The sequence below is a fragment of the Canis lupus genome, chromosome 24 (genome assembly GCF_048164855.1).
Source record: "Canis lupus baileyi chromosome 24, mCanLup2.hap1, whole genome shotgun sequence".
In the NCBI taxonomy this organism is placed as follows: domain Eukaryota; kingdom Metazoa; phylum Chordata; class Mammalia; order Carnivora; family Canidae; genus Canis; species Canis lupus.
Window position 1 is genome coordinate 1,303,315 of NC_132861.1, and position 14,988 is coordinate 1,318,302.

Below are 14,988 nucleotides of genomic sequence, written 5' to 3' on the forward strand. Positions count from 1 at the left end.
AAAACTAATCAAGAAGAAATAGAAAGCCTAAACGTTCTTGTCATCTTTAAAATAGTTACCAATATCCTTATCAAAAAGAAAACATCCAGGCCCAAGTAACCCAACAAGTCAGTTCTGCTAAAGGACAAACGAACTTCAGTCTTTCATAAACTTACCCACAGAAGAGTAGAGACTTCCACCTCACAACATAAGGCTACCCAGGATATTGTGAAGATCTGATGAGAGAGATAAGAAAGCAAAATTATGGGCTGAAGTCTCATAAAAGGAGACATTAAAGTTCTAAATAAACTAGGAGTCAACTAACTCCAGCAGATTATATGTAAAGGAGAACAAATCATGAACAAATTAGGTTATCTCAAATAATAGTCCAATGATAGCCAGTTGAACAGTCAAAAATCAGTAAAAAAAAATGTCAAAAACCAATGAACTTTCCTATGTTGAGACTGACAGGAAACAAATCATATGATCATTACAATAAATAAATAAAAAGCACTTGACAAAGTCCAATGGCTAGTCATTTAAAAAGTCATTTTACAAAGAATAAACGGAAACTTCTTAAATTGAGTAAGTGGCAAATATGAAAAAAAATAATCTAGAGCAAATATGACAAAGAAGAAATGTTGAGAGAATTTCTTTTGAGATCCAGATTCACACATAATAAACAAAAATCTAGAGTAGCGAAATCAAAGTGAAAATGAAAAAGGGAATAGCTTTTTGGTCACACATTAAGGAAATGTTTCATGAATACAATTCAGAAATCACTAACCTAAAGGAAAATGGTGCTCGACGAGTAACTTCTGCATAGAGAATAGGGGAGGACAGAACAAAGCATGAGATGACAAAATATTTTTCCATATGTTTTCCCACCAAGAGAATCTGACATCAGCATGGTTTTACCTTTACCGGTGAATGCAGGCTTTTCTCACCAAACATATCCCAGAGGAAGGTCAGGTCTTCCTGGCTGTCCACACGTGGCCCCAGCCAGCCTGGCACAACAGCCAACAGCTCATACAGACCTAGAAAGTGAAAATAAAACACAAAGCGTAACCATAGAGTGATCTCATTAATTTCACTTAAGGTGTGTGTGAAGGATGGCTGGAACATGTCGTTTTTACTGGATCAGTAATCTGGGCCATCAAGCAGAATGCTTCTCCGCGGAAGCCAAGGAACCTTTTTGATTTTTAAAGCCCAAATATGTAGTATCAACAGGCTAGCCTAACCTTTCCTTTGTCAACATTCTCCAGGCATCCAAGTGGACACAACCCGAGGCAGAAAATGTGTACAAGCTATCAGAGGAAGAAGAAAACTAAATCATCACTACATTTGCCTCAGTGTTAGCCAAAGATCAAAAGGAGTCATGAATAGGAAAAACTCCTTAGAAGAGCAGAAAATTGATAGAGTGGCCCATTAAAAAGGTTTTGTGGTTTCCAAAGAGTTCCTAATGATATATAGCTTCAAAACCATTTGCGTTATCTACATCCAAATTCAAGTTCCAAAAAGCTAAGGCCTATTAAGCCATACGTGGTGTTGCTTTCTTGTAGCTGCTCATTTTTCAAAAAGCAACAACCACAAGCTACACAGAACTGAGTTTACCTTTAACTCCAATCTGGGCGTATGCCGTACCCTCTGAAAGAGTTAAGGAAAAGGATGCAGGTTCCTCGGGGCCCTCCTCACTAGAAGCTTCCTGGGGCTAGACAGTAGCACCCAGTTCCACCAGTAGCCTGTTGCAGAAACCCTCCCGCCTCCTTTGGGGCCCATCAGACTCCTGTCCAAGAACTGTTACGACAGTGCCTGCCCGGGGCCTCTTCAGGGAGGTGACCTAGAAGAAGTCAGTATCAACTCTCAGCACACGTTTCACTTTCCAGTGGGATTAATACGAGGTTAAAAGGAGAAACTTCCTTTTATTTCTGTCTGCTGTCTACAAGAGCACCGAAACCTCCTGGGATCTACGACACAGGAGTGTGCTGTTATTCCTGCTCTGAAGTGCTGCTGTTCATCACAGGGACAGCTTTACAAGATATGTAACTAGCAAAGAATCATAAATTATGGCCTGCTGATATGTCTATCTATTATCTTCCTAAAGTATTATCATATTCTGATAATCAGTGATCATTCACCAAATGTATTCGCTTTGCCTTGGAAAGCTGGATCTGTAACATGAGACGTTAAACTCAAACATTCCTGGGACTGCATGTGGCCAAAAAGATCTATTCTACTTCAGGGGGAAGAAAATGTCTCCCTATTACATACTAAGTATTCTTGATGATTTACACTTATTCCCTTAAAAACCTGGCATCATGCTTAAGCTAGCTCTTATTTATGATTTCATAAAACTATTTGTAAGGTGTCCCAAATAGTCTGTTTCATATGTAACTCAGTGAGCTTCAGCTATTGTTCTTATTATTAGTTATTCATCATGACTATTATTTTTTAAAGATTAATTTATTTTACAGAGAGGCAGGGGACAGGGGCAGAGAGAGACAGAATCTTAAGCAGACTCCACGCTCAGCATGGAGCTTGACACGAAGCTCCAAATCATGACCCTGATCATGGCTGGAGCTGAGACCAAGAGTCAGACACTCAACCCACTGCACCACCCAGGAGTGTCCATCGCTACTGCTATTGAAAAATCAAAACTCTGAGTCAAACAGACCTAGATTCAAACCAGGTCTATACTTCATTTACCCCCCATAACTTACCTCAGCCTTCTTTCCATCATATGTTCAAAAGAAACGGTAATCTACACCTATAGTAAACTGGACAGGAAAAAATATACATACGTATGCACATACACAAGTGTGTGCATATAATACAGGTAAAATCTGAAAAAGCCTAAGGGACTGCATCAGTGACGATGTACCCACGTGGTTACCATAACTACACGAGATGTCACCACTGGAGGAAGCAGGGTCAAGGGTACACGGGATCTGTATTATGTCTTCCAACACATGAATCCACAGTTATCTCAAAGTACAGTTAAAGCAAGAGGAGAAGTGGTGGTTAACATCATTGTTATAAGAATGCAAGGGAACAAGGCACGTAGTCCTGTGGTTGCACAAAAGAGGCATTTGATGAATTTTTAAAAGATTTTATTTATTCATGAGATGGAGAGAGAGAGAGAGAGAGGCAGAGACATAGGCAGAAAGAGAAGCAGGCTCCATGCAGGCAGCCCAAAGTGGGACTCGATCCCGGGACTCCAGGATTACACCCTGGGCTGAAGGCTGACGCTTCAGCACTGAGCCACCCAGGCGTCCCTGATAAAAACGTTTTAAAAATTGGGCAGCCCGGGTGGCTCAGCAGTTTAGCACTGCCTTTGGGCCAGGGCTTGATCCTGGAGATCCAGGATCAAGTCCCACTGTGGACTCCCTGCATGGAGCCTGCTTCTCCCTCTGCCTGTGTCTCTAACTCTCTCTCTCTGTCTCTGTGTGGCTCTCTTATGAATGAATAAAATCTTAAAAAAAAGAGTTTTAAAAAATAATAAAGTGATTTCTTAAGACTTCCTCAAGTGGCAACTGCCCCTTCCTAGAATTCTGTCTATACCTTTACTCCACTTCAAAAAGTTTGGTTCTCGAATGAACCACCAAGAGGACCAGAGGAATAAGCGTCCGCATAAAACACATAAAGTGAAAGATCCCTATAATTTCTAATCTGTGGATGAAACCTGAAAGGCGTCTGGGGGAGTAACCAAATAGTAAATCACTTTGAGATTGATGACATATGCCTTATTATCTAAGTTAAAATAGAAAACACAGGGACATCTGGGTGATTAAGAAGATGAGCGTCTAACTTTGGCTCAGGGCGTGATTCTGGCCCAGGATCCAGCCCCACATTGGGCTTCCTATGGGGAGCCTGCTTCTCCCTCTGCCTGTGTCTCTGCCTCTCTCTGTCTCTCTCACAAATCAATAAGTAAAACCTTTTACAAATAAAATAGAAAACACATCTAAAAAATCAACTTCTGAAGATAATCGATTTCTTTTTAATTATACGGCCCCGATATTTAAACTATGGCTTTTCAAAATCTTCAACAAGGAAAAAATTTTAAAAAGCAACAGATAAGTACTAGGAGATCATGAAAACCAGCCCATCGCAGTCTGCGCCGCACCCACGCCCCGGCAGCACGTGGTCCGGGAGGCCCCGCCAGCGAGGCACCCAGCCCGGGCGAGGGAGGAGGCCGCCGCGTGCAGCCCGCGACCGTGGCCCCTGCTGCTCGGGGTCCCTGCCCGCGCCCCGCCCGCGGCCCCGGCGGCTCGCACCTTCCTCAGCGCCGACATCCTCGAGCGCTCTGAGTTCAGCAGGCGCAGGGCGACATGCTTTGTGGCCCGTCCGTCCATCCGCACGGCCAGCCGACAATCCGCGGGGCCGCCGCCGCCGCCGCCGCCGCCGCCGCCGCCGCCGCCGCCGCCGCCGCCACGCGTCCCACCGCGCTCCAGCCCCGCACACGCTCGGAGCCCCCCGCCGGCGCCTGCGCACTGGGCGCCCCGGAGGCCTGGCGCGCTGGGGGCCGGCCGGCGCGCGGAGGCACCTGGGGAAGGGCCAGGCAAGCGCGGGGAGCCCAGGCAAGCGCCGCGCCTCCGCCACCCCGCAGCCGGCGGGCAGTCCCCGCCCCGGATGCCACCTGTGGCGCGGGTCCCCTGGCGCTGGAGGCGGCGGTAGCCTGCAGCACGTGCAGCTCGCCCGCCGCCCCACGGTCCCAGCGCCGCCTGCGCGGCCGGTGCCAGGGAGAAGCGAAGGTAGCGCGCGTCCCCCCAGGGGCGGTGCCCCGCATCCGGAGGACGGACCCGGCACTAGCTGCCTCGGGCGACGTGGACGGAGGCTCTCGAGCTGTCCAGGGACCGTCTGTCTGCCGCTGGCGCTGCCCTAAACACGAGCCGCTTCCGCCTGGGCCCCTGGGCCCTCGCGGTTGCCCCGCGAGAGCCGGACTCCGCCCCCTCCTCAGGCCCCGCAGCTCCTGCAGCCCGCCCGTCTCCGGCACAGCCCGCGTGGCACCCACGCCCCGGGAGTGCAGGGTCCGGGAAGCACCGCCGGCGAGGCACCCAGGCGCCGCGAGGGACGAGGCCGCCGCGCAGCCCGCGACCGGTCGCCCCGGCAGCTCGGGGTCCCTGCCCGCGCCCCGCCCGCGGCCCCCGCGGCTCGCACCTTCCTCAGCGCTGACATCCTCGGGCGCTCGCAGTTCAGCAGGCGCAGGGCGACATGCTTTGTGGCCCGTCTGTCCGCAGGGTCGGCTGGCCGTCAGTCCGGGGGACCGCGCTCGAGCCCAGTGCACGCTGGGAGCCCCTCGCTGGCGCCTGCGCACTGGGGCCTCACCGGGTAAACAACCCCCACTGAGCCCAGCACCAGGCAGGGGCTTGACCAGCTCCCCCAAGTGCTAACAACTGAAAATCGGCACAATAGACCCTCCCCCAGAAGACCAGCGAGAAGGACAGGGGAAAAACAAGTTATTGACCAAGCAGCACTGGAAACTTCCAGGGTAAGACAAGGGACTTGCAGGATACAGAATCAGAGGATACTCCCCCTTGTTTTGTTGTTGTTGTTGTTGTTATTTTTTATTTCTGTTTGCTTCCCCCACCCCTTTTTTCCTTTCTTTTTTCTCTTTTTCTTCTCTTTTTTTCCTTTTTTCTTCCTTTCTTCTTTCTTCTTTTTTCTTTTCTTTCCGTCTTTCTCTCCTCTCTTTTTCTCCTTTTCCCAATACAACATGTTTTTGGGCACTCTGCACTGAGCAAAATGACTAGAAGGAAAACCTCACCTCAAAAGAAAGAATCAGAAACATCCTCTCTCCCATAGAGTTACAAAATCTGGATTACAATTCAATGTCAGAAAGCCAATTCAGAAGCATTATTATAAAGCTAGGGATCCCTGGGTGGCGCAGTGGTTTGGCGCCTGCCTTTGGCTCAGGGCGCGATCCTGGAGACCCCGGATCGAATCCCACGTCGGGCTCCTGGTGCGTGGAGCCTGCTTCTCCCTCTGCCTGTGTCTCTGCCTCTCTCTCTCTCTCTCTCTCTCTGTGACTATCATAAATAAAAACATTAAAAATATATATATAAAGCTACTGGTGGCTCTAGAAAAAAGCAAAAAGGACTCAAGAGACTTCATGACTGCAGAATTTAGAGCTAATCAGGCAGAAATTAAAAATCAATTGAATGAGACACAATCCAAACTAGAAGTTCTAATGATGAGGGTTAACAAGGTAGAAGAACGAGTGAGTGACATAGAAAACATGTTGATGGCAAAGAGGGAAACTGAGGAAAAAAGAGACAAACAAGTAAAGGACCATGAGGATAGATTAAGGGAAATAAATGACAGCCTGAGGAAGAAAAACCTATGTTTCATTGGGGTTCCAGAGGGCGCCAAATGTGACAGAGGCCCAGAATATGTATTTGAACAAATCATATCTGAAAACTTTGCTAATCTGGGAAGGGAAACAGGCATTCATATCCAGGAAATAGAGAGATTCCACCCCCTGAAATGAATAAAAACTGTTCAACACCTCGACATTTAATGGTGAAGCTTGCAAATTCCAAAGATAAAGAGAAGATCCTTAAAGCAGCAAGAGACAAGAAATCCCTGACTTTTATGGGGAGGAGTATTAGAGTAACAGCAGACCTCTCCACAGAGACCTGGCAGGCCAGAAAGGGCTAGCAGGATATAGTCAGGGACCTAAATGAAAAAAACATGCAACCAAGAATACTTTATCCAGCAAGGATCTCAATCAGAATGGAAGGAGAAAGAAAGAGCTTCCAAGACAGGCAGGAACTGAAAGAATATGTGACCTCCAAACCAGCTCTGCAAGAAATTTTAAGGGGGACTCTCAAAATTCCCCTTTAAGAAGAAGTCCACTGGAACAATCCACAAAAACAGGGACTGAATAGGTATCATGATGACACTAAACTCATATCTTTCAATAGTAACTCTGAACGTGAACGGGCTTAATGACCCCATCAAAAGGTGCAGGCTGTCAGACTGGATAAAAAAGCAGGACCTGTCTATTTGCTGTCTACAAGAGACTCATTTTAGACAGAAGGACACCTACAGCCTGAAAATAAAAGGTTGGAGAACCATTTACCATTCAAATTGTCCTCAAAAGAAAGCAGGGGTAGCCATCCTTATATCCGATAAACTAAAACGTATCCCGAAGACCGCAGTGAGAGATGAAGAGGGACACTATATCATAATTAAAGGATCTATCCAACAAGAGGATTTAACAATCCTCAATATATATGCCGTGAATCTGGAAGCTGCCAAATATATCAATCAATTAATAACCAAAGTGAAGACGTACTTAGATAATAATACACTTATACTTTGTGACTTCAATCTAGCGCTTTCTACACTTGATAGGTTTCCTAAACACAACATCTCCAAAGAAACGAGAGCTTTAAATGATACACTGGACCAGATGGATTTCACAGATATCTACAGAACTTTACATCCAAACTCAACTGAAAACACATTCTTCTCAAGTGCACATGGAACTTTCTCCAGAATAGACCACATACTGGGTCATAAATTGGATCTGAGCCGATACCCAAAGATTGGGATCGTCCCCTGCATATTCTCAGACCATGTTGCCTTGAAATTAGAAATAAATCACAACAAGAAGTTTGGAAGGACTTCAAACACGTGGAGGTTAAGGACCATCCTGCTAAAAGATGAAAGGGTCAACCAGGAAATTAAGGAAAAATTTAAAAGATTAATGGAAACTAATGAGAATGAAGATACTACCGTTTAAAACATTTGGGATACACCAAAAGCAGTCCTGAGGGGGAAATACATCGCAATACTAGCAGCCATCCAAAAGCTGGAAAGAACTCAAATACAGAAGCTAACCTTACACCTAAAGGACCTACAGAAAAAAAAACAGCAAATAGATCCTACACCCAGCAGAAGAGAGTTAATAAAGATTCGAGCAGAACTCAACGGAATCGAGACCAGAAGAACTGTGGAACAGATCAAACAAAACCAGGATTTGGTTCTTTGAAAGAATTAATAACATAGATAAACAATTATTCACCCTTTAAAAAGAAAAGAGAGAAGACTAAAATTAATAAAATCATGAATGAGAAAGGAGAGATCACTACCAACACCAAGGAAATACAAAAGATTTTAAAAACATATTATGAACAGCTATATGCCAATAAATCAGGCAATCTAGAAGAAATGGACATATTTCTGGAAAGCCACAAATTACCAAAACTGGAACAGGAAGAAATAGAAAACATGAACAGGCCAATAACCAGGGAGGAAATTGAAGCAGTCATCAAAACCCAAGACACAAAAGTCCAGGGCCAGATGGCTTCCCAGGGGAATTCTATCAAACGTTTAAAGAAGAAACCATGTCTATTCTACTAAAGCTGTTTGGAAAGATAGAAAGAGATGGAGTACATCCAAATTCGTTCTATGAGGCCAGCATCACCTTAATTTCAGAAGCAGACAAAGACCCCACCAAAAAGGAGAATTACAGACCAATATCCCTGATGAACATGGATGCAAAAATTCACAAGATACTACCCAATAGGATCCAGCAGTACCTTAAGAAAATTATTCAAAAAAAAAAAAAGAAAATTATTCACCATGACCAAGTAGGATTTATTCCCGGGACACAAGGCTGGTACAACACTCATAAAACAATCAATGTGATTTATCATATTGCAAGAGAAAAGCCAAGAACCGTATGATCCTCTCATTAGATGCAGTGAAAGCATTTTACAAAACACAGCGGCCATTCCTGATCAAAACACTTCAGAGTGTTGTGAGAGAGGGAACATTCCTCAACATCTTAAAAGCCATCTACGAAAAGCACACAGCAAATATAATTCTCAATGGGGAATCACTGGGAGCCTTTCCCCTAAGATCAGGACCAAGACAGGATGTCCACTCCCACCACTGCTATTCAACATAGTACTGGAAGTCCTAGCCTCAGCAATCAGACAACAAAAAGATATTAAAGGCATTCAGATTGGCAAAGAAGAAGTCAAACACTCCCTCTTCACCGATGACATGATACTCTACATAGAAACCCCAAAAGCCTCCACCCCAAGATTGCTAGAACTCATACAGCAATTTGGCAGCGTGGCAGGATACAAAATCAATTCCCAGAAGTCAGTGACGTTTCTATACACTAACAATGAGACTGAAGAAAGGGAAATTAAGGAGTCAATCCCATTTACAATTGCACCCAAAAGCATAAGATACCTAGGAATAAACCTCACCAAAGAGGTAAAGGATCTATACCCTAAAAACTATAGAACACTTCTGAAAGAAATTGAGGAAGACACAAAGAGATGGAAAAATATTCCATGCTCATGGATTGGCAGAATTAATATTGTGAAAATGTCAATGTTACCTAGGGCAATTTACACGTTTAATGCAATCCCTATCAAAATACCATGGACTTTCTTCGGAGAGTTAGAGTAATTATTTTACAATTTGTGTGGAATCAGAAAAGACCCCGAAAAGCCAGGGGAATTTTAAAAAAGAAAACCATATCTGGGGGCATCACAATGCCAGATTTCAGGTTGTACTACAAAGCTGTGGTCATCAAGACAGTGTGGTATTGGCACAAAAACAGACACATAGATCAGGGGAACAGAATAGAGAACCCAGAAGTGGACACTCAACTTTATGGTCAACTATTATTCGACAAAGGAGGAAAGACTATCCACTGGAAGAAAGACAGTCTCTTCAATAAATGGTGCTGGGAAAATTGGACATCCATATGCAGTAGAATGAAACTAGACCACTCTCTTGCACCAGACACAAAGATAAACCCAAATGGATGAAAGATCTAAATGTGAGACAAGATTCCATCAAAATCCTAGAGAAGAACACAGGCAACACCCGTTTTGAACTTGGCCACAGTAACATCTTGAAAGATACATCCACAAAGGCAAAAGAAACAAAAGCAAAAATGAACTATTGGGACTTCATCAAGATAAGAAGCTTTTGCACAGCAAAGGATACAGTCAACAAAACTAAAAGACAACCTACAGAATGGGAGAAGATATTTGCAAATGACGTATCAGATGAAGGGCTAATTTCCAAGATCTATAAAGAACTTATTCAACTCAACACCAAAGAAACAAACAATCCAATCATGAAATGGGCAAAAAACATGAAGAGAAATCTCACAGAGGAAGACATAGACATGGCCAACATGCACATGAGAAAATGCTGTGCATCACTCGCCATCAGGGAAATACAAATCAAAACCACAATGAGATACCACCTCACACCAGTGAGGATTGGGGAAAATTAACAAGACAGGAAACCACAAATGATGGAGAGGATGTAGAGAAAAGGGAACCCTCTTGCACTGTTGGTGGGAATGTGAAATGGTGCAGCCACTCTGGAAAACTGTGTGGAGGTTCCTCAAAGAGTTAAAAATAGACCTGCCCTATGACCCAGCAATTGCACTGCTGGGGATTTACCCCAAGGGTACAGATGCAATGAAAGGCCGGGACACCTGCACCCCGATGTTTCTAGCAGCAATGTCCACAATAGCCTAACTGTGGAAGGAGTCTCGGTGTCCATCGAAAGATGAATGGATAAAGATGTGGTCTATGTATACAATGGAATATTCCTCAGCCATTAGAAATGACAAATACCCACCGTTTGCTTCAACGTGGATGGAACTGGAGGGTATTATGCTGAGTGAAATAAGTCAATCGGAGAAGGACAAACATTATATGGTCTCATTCATTTGGGGAATATAAATAATACTGAAAGTGAATAGGGAAAGGAGAAGAAATGGGTAGGAAATATCAGAAAGGGAGGCAGAACATGAAGACTCCTAACTCTGGGAAATGAACTAGGGGTGGTGGAAGGGGAGGATGGCGGGGGGTGGGGGTGAATGGGTGATGGGCACTGAGGGGGGCACTTGACGGGATGAGCACTGGGTGTTATTCTGTATGTTGGCAAATTGAACACCAATAAAAAATAAATTTATTATTTAAAAAAAGGAAAAAAAATTAAAAAAAAGGAAAAAAAAGAAAAAAGATCACAGAAAAATTAAATGAACTAGAGACTTAAAAAAAACCCACCAAAACAAAACAACAAGAACAAAATAAAAGTAGAAACAAGCAAACAAACAAAATCGATATGCACAATAGACAAGATCAATAAATCCAAGACCTGGTTCTTTGAAAGGATAAACAAAGCCAATAAACTAGCCATAATCCTCAAAAAGAAAGAGGGCACAAATACAACCAGAAATGTAGAGGAAGGGCAGGCCAAGCGTCTCAGTGGTTTTCCACCTGCCTTTGGCTGAGGGCATGATCCTAGAGACCCAGGATCGAGTCCCACATCGGGCTCCCTGCGTGGAGCCTGCTTCACCCTCTGCTTGTGTCTCTCATGAATAAATAAATAAAATCTTGGGATCTCTGGGTGGCGCAGTGGTTTGGTGCCTGCCTTTGGCCCGGGGTGCGATCCTGGAGACCCGGGATCGAATCCCACGTCGGGCTCCTGGTGCATGGAGCCTGCTTCTCCTTCTGCCTGTGTCTCTGCCTTCTCTCTCTCCCTCTCTCTCTCTCTGTGACTATCATAAATTTAAAAGAAAAAGATTGAAGAAAATAAAAAAGAAATGTAGAGGATGTTACATGTGACACCACAAAATACAAAAACACTATAAGAGATGACCAGAAACAATTATACACAACCATACTGGAAGACCTAGAAAAAAAAAGGATACAGAAGACCTTAGTAGGTCAATTATAGGGATGCCTGGGTGGCTCAGTCAATTAAACATCTGCCTTCAGCTCAGGTCAGGATTCCAGGGTACTGGGAATGAAACCAATATCCAGCTCCCTCCTCAGCAGGGAGCCTGCTTTTTCTCTCTCGCTTGCTCCCTCTGTTTGTGTGGTCTCTCTCTCTCTCTCTCTCTCTCTCAAATAAATAAAATCTTCAAAATTATTTGTTTTAAATAAGATCTTAGTGGTCAATGATGAATAATGAAAATGAATTAGGAATAAAAACTCCCCAAAACAAGGACTGGACAGCTTCACTGATGGTTATACCAAATAGTTAAAGCCCTATAACTCTCAAATTATTCCTCTCCCCCTATAAAGAACTGAAGAGAAAGGAAGGCTTCCAAATTCATTTTAAGTGGCTAGCACTGCCCTGATATCAAATCCAAAGACATCACACAAAAAGAAAATCACATGCCAGAGTCTCTGATGAACACAGATATGAAAACCCTCAACAAAATATTAGCAAACCTAATTCAACACACGTTAAAAGGAGAATGCATTATAATCAAATGGGATTTATTTCAGGGATGGAAGAATGGTTCGACACTCACAAATCAACATGATGTACCGACATCAACAAAATGAAGAATAAACATCATATGATTTTTCTCAACAGGTGTAGAAAAAGCATATCATAAAATTCAACTTCCATTTATGATAAAAAAAAGTCTCAACAAAGTGTGTATAAAAGAAATATATCTCAACGTAATAAAGGCCATATATGTCAAACCCACAGTTAACATTATACTCAGTGGTGAAAACTGAAGGTTTTCCTCAAAGATCAGAAACACGACAAGGATGCCCAACCTTGTCACTTTCATTCAATATGGTATTAAAAGTCCTAGCCATAGCAATTAGATAATTAAAAAAACGCAGAAAAATTGAAAATGAAAAAGTAAAACTTTCGTTATTTGCAGATGGCATTATACTATATATAGAAAGCCCTAAGGACTCCAAAAAATTATTAGAGCTAATAAGTGAATTTCATAAAGTTATAGGATACAAAATTAGCATACGGAGAAATTCATTGTGTTTCTTCCCTACACTAGTAACTATGAGAAAAAGAAATTAATGATGCAATCTCATTTACAACTGCATTAAAATAAAAAAAAAGCTTAGGGATAAATTTAATCAAGGAGGTGAAAAACTTGTATCCTTAAAACTATAAAATACTGAAAAAAGAAACTGAGGACAACACAAATAAATGGAAAGATATATTGTGCTATGGATTGGAAGGATTGGAAGAATTAATATTTTTACAATGTCTATGCTACTCAAAGGAATCTACAGATTCAATACAATTCCCATCAATATACTGGTGACACTCTGCACATAACTAGAACAAAGAATCCTTAAAATTTGTATGAAACCATGAAAGACTCAAAATAGCCAAAATAATCTTGACACAGAACAAAGCTGGAGGCATAATGGTCCCTAATTTCAAACTATAGTAATCAAAACAGTATGGTACTGACACAAAAACCCTTAGGTCAATGAAATAGAGACCCTGGAAATAAATCCACATATTTATGGTCAATTAATCTATGACAAAGGAGGCAAGAACACACAATGGAGAAGACATTCTCTTCAGGAAATAATTTTGGGAAAATTGGACAGCCACATGTAGAAGAATGAAATTTAACCACTATCTTACTACCATATACAAAAAATAAATTCAAAATGGACTAAAGACCTGAATGTAGGACCTGAAACCATAAAACTCCTAGAAGAAAATGCAGGCGATAAACTTTTGACATTCATCTTAGCAACATTTTTTTGGACCAGCCTCCTCAGGGAAGGAGAACGAAGGTTAACACAAACAAATGAAATTACATCAAAGTAAAAATCTTTTGCACAGTGAAGGAAACCATCAACAAAACAAAAAGGCAACCTACCAAATGGGGGGAGATATTTGCACATCATATATTCAATAAGGAGTTAACATCCAAAATACAGAAAGAATTTATACAACTGAATATTTAAAAAGCAATCTGATTTAAAAACGAGTAGAGAACTTCAATAGACATCTTCCCAAAGAAGACAAACATAGCTAACAGGCATATGGAAAGGTGCTCAACGTCACTCAACATCAGGGAAAAATGCAAATCACTCCAGCCAGATTAACTTTCAAAAATACAAAAACAGCAAGTGTTGGAGTCTGTGGAGAAAAGGGAATTCCAACGCACTGTTGGGAGGAATGTATATTGGTGCAGCCACTATGGAAAACATTTTAGAGGTTCTTCAAAAAATTAAATTTAGAATTATCATGATCCAGCAATTTCACTTATTTATCCAAAGAAAATGAACACACCAATTTGAAGAAATATATGCACCCTAGGTTTACTGCAACATTATTTACAACAGCCAAGATGTGGAAGCAGCCTAATGGTCCAGTGATAGATGAATGAAGAAAGAAGATGTGGTAGGTATATCCAACAGAATATTACTCAACCATAAAAATGAATGACATCTTTCCATTTGCAACAACATGGATGGACTTAGATCAGTGCTATTACACTAAGTGAAATATGTCAGACAGAAGAAGAGAAAAACTTTATGATTTCACTTATATGTGAACTCTAAAAACACAACACAAAACAAGCAGACTCATAGGTACAAGAAACAAACTATAGGCTACCAGAGGGGATATGAGTTGATGGGGGAAACAGGTAAATGTGGTGAAGTGGATTAAATGGCACAAACTTCCAGTTATAAAAGAAATAAGTCATGGGGATGTAATGTACTACATAGGGAATATAGTCAATAGTATTGTATTAACTTCACATAGTGGGAGATGACAAGCAGATTTATCATGGGGATCATTTTGTAACATGTAAAAATATCAAATCACTATGATATATACCTTAATATTATCTTGTATATCATTTATACTTCAGTAAAAATTAAATACATGGATAAAATAGAGTATTCCCCCAAAAAAGGACAAAAGGTAAAGATAACACATCAGAAACAACTGACAACTATAAAAATAAATGTAAGCAATATTGTGTTGAATAGCAGTTACTTTGCAGTATCAGATATAAACTGAAGAGTTAAATTAATGCTTACTTTATCACTTTTCCTTAATATTATATCTTTAGTTACTGATAATTGGTAAATTCAAGGTCTTTTGAATGCATCTTATGCTTCCCTATGTTTCTGTTTTCTCATTTGAAATACCCTCTCTTCTTTCCTCTATTTATCCAAATCCTTAACTCTCAAAATCCAGTTCAATTTGTTCTTATTT

General features: G+C 42.0%; 1 pseudogene; it reads right to left on the bottom strand.

The window, feature by feature from the left end:
• The window catches only part of LOC140616559 (bromodomain-containing protein 3-like), a 69,500-nt pseudogene that overhangs the window by 14,858 nt on the left and 39,654 nt on the right, over positions 1-14,988 (bottom strand).